The sequence below is a fragment of the Nansenia antarctica genome (assembly GCF_963989245.1).
Source record: "Nansenia antarctica genome assembly, chromosome: 9".
Taxonomy (NCBI): Eukaryota; Metazoa; Chordata; class Actinopteri; order Argentiniformes; family Microstomatidae; genus Nansenia; species Nansenia antarctica.
This window is the reverse complement of record NC_137679.1, coordinates 19972330-19978465: the sequence shown is the minus strand read 5'-3', so window position 1 is coordinate 19978465 and position 6136 is coordinate 19972330.

The window sequence follows — 6136 nt, the reverse complement described above, 5'->3', positions numbered from 1 at the left end:
ATTTTATCATTGCATAAACTAAATCCATTTTGCTTTTTATTCATGCTTCTCAAAGAAAGAAATTGAGATTGAAAAAAATGAACTTTTATATATAACTTATTATAACTAATTATCGTGGGATTTAATCTCTACTGCTTTCCAGGGTTCAAGTTAATGATATTCATGATTTGTCTCTACATAGGCTTCAGAAAGTATTTAGACCCCTTCACTTTTTTCACATTTTTGAATAGATTTGCCATCAATCCACACACAGTACCCCATAATCTAAGTAAAAACGTTTTTTAATGTTTGCAAATGTATTAAAATGTAAATACAGAAATACCTCATGTACATAAGTATTCAGACCCTTTGTCACTCTTAAAATTAGGTCAAATGCTAAATGTCTTCAACAAGTCATTCAACAAGTTGAATTGAGTCCACCTGAGTGTAAGGATAATACTTCATGTTATTTCAGAATGAATATCTTTTGTTTTTATAGTCTCTGGTTTGCATAGAAACCACCGCATGATACAGCTGCATGTCATAAACTCGTGTAGAACAGCTGGGAGTCTGAATATGTTTTCAACAAGGCAACAACTCTGCTTCTCACTCCAATTTTAAATTGAGCTACGACTGCTAAGCTAACTAGCTAGATGAGTGTAAGGTTGCGTTCGTAAAGTCGCTCTGAGAGCGCTGGAGCGCACACTGGGCCCGACGTCATAGAGAAACCGAGTCATTTGATTGGACGAGAGGCATTCCACGAGTGCTGATCGGATTTCCTGAGTGAATTTACGAACGCAGCCAGTTTTGAAAGCGCGTCACCTAGCGCCGCGCGCCTGTTGAGAGTTATATTTAATTGTATTGCGTCATCAAAACACGGCCACTATTCGGTGGTAAACATTCGGTGTTTTCACACATTCGGCCGAATACCGAATGTGCTTTATTTTGCGATATTCGGCCGAATACATTCGGTGCATCCCTACTGCTCATACTTGAGAGCAAGGTTCACTGTCCCTTTCAAGTATCGAAGTATCCTCTTCACAGCAGTCAGATGTGCAGCATCGGGATTTGCATTGAACTTTGACACAGCACTCACTGCTTGAGCTATGTCTGGTCGTGTGGCCATTGCAGCATACAGCAGACTTCCTACCATTGACTGATAGGTATGTTGGTGCACTGGCTTACTGACACCATCACTTTTCCTCAATTTGACATTGACATCGGCAGGAGTTGCTACAGGATTTGCATTATAATTAATAATAAATATTCTAGCATTCTTGCATTATCCATTCCATATTTCTGAAGTATGGCTTCAATGTAATGCTTCTGATGAAGGACGACACACTTCTTTTCTTTGTCTTGGATCACAGAGATGCCCAGGATATAGCACAGCTCACCCATGTCTTTCATCTTGTAGCGCTCCTTGAGAGCAGTTTTCAGCTCGTTCATGCTCTCAGTCGACTCTGTTATCAGAATGAGATCATCCACGTAAACTGCGAGTATCTCAAGTTCTTGCCTTGATCTCACAAACACACAGGGGTCTGATGTGCTCTGTTTGAATCCAATTTCCATCATGAACCCTGTGAAAGCCTTGCTCCAGCAGCGAGGAGACTGCTTCAGTCCATAGATAGATTTCTTCAGTTTGCACACCAGGTGTTCCTGCCCTGGTTTGATGTAGCCCTCTGGTTGCTCCATGTAGATTTCTTCTTCCAGGTGTCCATTAAGGAATGCAGTTACGACATCCATCTGGTGCACATGTAGATTGTTTTGAATAGCAAAGGACAGTAATGTACGAATGGAGGTGAATCGTACCACTGGTGAAAACGTTTCGTCATAGTCAGCACCATACAGCTGTGAGTAGCCCTTGGCGACGAGTCTGCATTTGTATCTCTCCACTCGTCCATCACTATGATGCTTGACTTTGAACACCCATCTTGATCCTACTGCCTTTCTCTCTCTTGGTAAATCCACTAAGTCCCATGTCTCATTTTCCAGCAGCGACTCATATTCCAAATCAGCCGCCTGCTGCCATTCCTTTGCATTAGGACTCACCATTGCTTCTTTCAGTGTGATTGGCTCTGTCACACGACACATATTGGCATGATGATCAACAGTCACTGTATCAGCAAACTCATCATATCCATATCTCCTTGGAGCATTTCTGATTCTGCCGCTTGTTCTGACAGTGCTATCGACAATGACCTCATCATCTTGTGTTTCAATGGTTGTCTCGTTCTCTGAGCAGGGTACTTTTGCTTCCTGTTTCCAGTTGAAGTTTGATTCATCAAAGATGACATCACGACGGATTAGAATCCTCCTTTTCTCTTCATCATACAGGCGATAGCCCTTGGCATTGTTCGCATATCCCACGAAACGAAGCTTCACAGCCTTTTTGTCCAGCTTCCTTCTCTCTTCATCTGGGATATGTGCATAAGCAACACAGCCAAACACCTTCATGTGGCTCATGTCAGGTTTCTTTCCACACCATCTCTTGTAGGGTGTCTCTTGCTTCAGGACAGACGTAGGCAGCCTGTTCTGTATGTACGCTGCGGTGGCTACAGCCTCTGCCCAGTACATCTTTGGCAACTTAGCATGTGACAGCATGCTTCTAGCTGCTTCAACTAATGTCCTATTCTTCCTTTCTGCAACACCATTTTGCTGTGGTGAGTGAGGTACAGTGATTTCATGGTGGATGCCTTGAGTCTTCAAATATTTTTGAAACTCCTTTGATGTGTACTCACCACCATTGTCTGTTCTCAGTCTTGTGACGCTCTGCCCACACTCATTTGAGAATGTTTTCTCAAATTCCTTGAATTTGTTTAAGACCTCATTCTTCTGTTTCAGAAAGTATACCTTGCAGCATCTTGAATAATCATCAATGAAAGTCACAAAATATTTTGCTCCACTTATAGATTCAGTCTGCATGGGACCACAGACGTCACTATGAATCAGCTGCATCTTGCGTTTGGACCGGATTCCTCCAATCGACTTGTATGGCTTTTTAGCCAGCTTGCCTTCCACACATCCTTCACAGAAGGGAACCTCTTTCTCTGCAGAGAAGTCCACTCCGTTCACCAGATCTTTTAGTTCCTTCAGCTTGGTGGTGTGACCAAGGCGCTGGTGCCACAGGCTGGCTGCTACTGACGCACTATGACAGACAGATGAACTTCCTTCAACATCCAGCTGATATAGCCCGTCAACTTTGTGTTCCTGTTGCAGCCATTATGTCTGTGCTGGATGTCATGTTTACTGTTGACCACTGAGTGGCGAGGGCATAGGAGTGCACAGGTATGGCTTCCGGTTACGATGTGAAAGGAGGTAGACGCGTGGAGGGTGGCTCCCAGTATTTCATATTTTAAATCTCAACTATCGTGATCACTTAAACATATTTTTAAGAAAAACAATTAGAAAAAGTTCAGGTGTACAACTTGTCTCGAGGATATGCCCAACAAACGCACCAAAAGGGGCACACGACCATCTACACCTCAACAGCTAACAGAAGACGCTAGCGAAGTAGCTAATATGGCGGCCGAAGCCTCAGCGAACCTGCCTACCGACCTACAAAATCTCCGCTTAATGCTAGTCACGGACATGAAGGACATGATTAAGGGATTGATCGAAAGCGCCCTCTCTCCACTCAAAGAGTCTTTAGATGCTGTGCAATCAACCACCCTTGACCATGGTAAACGCATTGCTGAATTAGAAAGGGCGCTCAACGGATACAGTGACACGACTATAGCCCTGGAAAAGACCTGTGAACGACTTAGCTCCGAGAATGAAGCTCTCGCTAGCCGTGCGGAGGACATTGAAAATCGGTCCCGCAGGTGCAACCTACGAGTCATCAATATTCCAGAGAACGCGGAGGGAACGGACACTGTTAAGTTCATGGCTGAGTTCTTTACAGAGGTCTGCAAAGATGTCTATCCAACTCCCCCCGTGCTGGACCGTGCACATCGGATTGGCCAAGTACGCCCTGGACCCACTGGACAACCCAGAGTGATGATTGTCCGTTTCCATTACTACCAGGACAAAGCCCGGGCTCTGAGATGCTATCGTAATCAGCTTGTATGGCGTGGACGTAAAGTACCATTCTTCCCAGACTACAGCATCAACACATCCAAGCAGCGTGCATCATTCGCCCGAGTGAAATCACTGCTCTACGAGAAGAAGGTCAAGTTCCGTCTAATTTATCCTGCTCTTCTAAAAGTGGACTTCAAGGACAAAATCTACGACTTCAAGACTGCCCCAGAAGCACAACGGTTTTATAACCAACGCGTTGCTGGAGTGGATGGTGGCGGGGATGCTGACTAGTATATGGCCATATGCGGTGAGCATAAGCTATTCTGTAGCTGACACACCAAGAGGAAACGATCACCTTCATGACTGCTAGTATAAAGTTAAAGCTATGCTTAGCCTAACTAACTTCTATATAGCATTAACCATCTTTCTTTTTGCCCCGTAATAACGTTACCGTGAACTGTTGACAACCCACGAAGGTTTGAATTTATATGACCCTGATCATAAGCCACCGGGGCTGGCTAGCTCTATGTTTTGTTTATACTGTGCTTATTTTTCACCGGGAGGCTGCATCGCTTTTTTGAACTGCGATACTATGAGAGGACAATTGGACCTATAACCGAACTTATATGCCTGATTCGATTGAACACTTTATACACGGACCAGTTTAATTAATCACTGAAAACCGTTCAGACATAGGCTTCATAGGATGATGATAACGTGAGTAAACAGTCCCCAGGTCATTATCCAGCTAACTCTGAGCTAATTTCAGGGATTGCGCAACTCATTGACTGTTAGTATTACATAGTTACATAGCGCTGTATTATGGGTTTACTTCTTACCATGACTAACTGTTTATATACGCGCGCATGCTTAAGGTGACGTTACATAGCGCTGTATTTCGGGTATACTTTCTCCTATTGCTAATATGTGTGTGTTGGTGTGCATGCGTTTGAATTGACGCTGCGTGATGCTGTATTACGGACCTACTTCCTTCTTTGATTGAATGTGTGTGCGTGTGCTTAACGGTATTGACGCTTACGGTTCAAACGCCTTTATTACTTTTCATCTATAGCCGGATGGCTCTTGTATGAGAGGCTACCTAGAACTAAAATAACACCGGAGCAGGAGCTGGGGTTCGTTGAGGGGGTCTGTGACATATCTAAAGGGGCGTGCGTTTATACGCGCGCATAATATCATTCACGCAGCGGGTGCATACATGCATAGGCAGGTGTGTGTGTGTGTGTGTGTGTGTGTGTGTGTGTGTATGTGTGTGTGTGTGTGTGTGTGTATGTGTGTGTTGCTTGCTGTGTGTGTGCTTATTGCTGTGTGTGTGCGTGTTGCTGTGTGTGTGTGTGTTGCTGTGTGTGTCTGTGTGTGGGTTGCTGTGTGTGTGTGTGCGTGTGTGTGTGTGTTGCTGTTTGTGTGTGTGTGTTGCTGTGTGTGTGTGTATATGTGTTGCTGTGTGTGTGTGTGTGTGTGTGTGTGTGTGTGTGTGTGTGTGTGTGTTGCTGTGTTGCTGTGTGTGTGTGTGTGTGTGTGTGTGTGTGTGTGTTGCATGTATTCTGAACCCCGGCAGCTCTGTTTTAGCGACACTGGATATGGGCTATATTCATTCATCATATTGACACTGTTTCTTTTTGTTTTTGTTGTTGTTTGTTGTTGTTTTTCTTGTACTCTGGGAGCCACCCTTAGTGCTTTAAGGTTAGAATGTATAAGAGTTGCGTTAACTGGGAACATTTTGGATGTTTTTTCCCGCTGTCTTTTTCTTTTGGGGAAGAAGACTTAGGGACTGGGGAGGGACTGTCTGCAGAAAAGTGCTACTCACACCAGAGGTTTTATTGTTTGGTTTCTCTTTTTATTCATTTTCTTTCTTTTCTTTCTATACCTATTTTACCCCATCTATTTTGTTTTGTCATCTGCTTTGTTAAACAAGGAATCATTTGCTCTCCAAGACTCAATGGAAGTAGGCCTTGCAAAGGCATTACACTCACTGTAAGGATGCTTACAATTACTTACCTGCTACACTCACAATATGACCAATTTAGGCAATAAGGATAAATACTCAAATGTTCGGTTCCTATCATGGAATTTGAAAGGCTTGAATGGTCCAGTCAAAAGATCTAAGGTTTTTCTACAC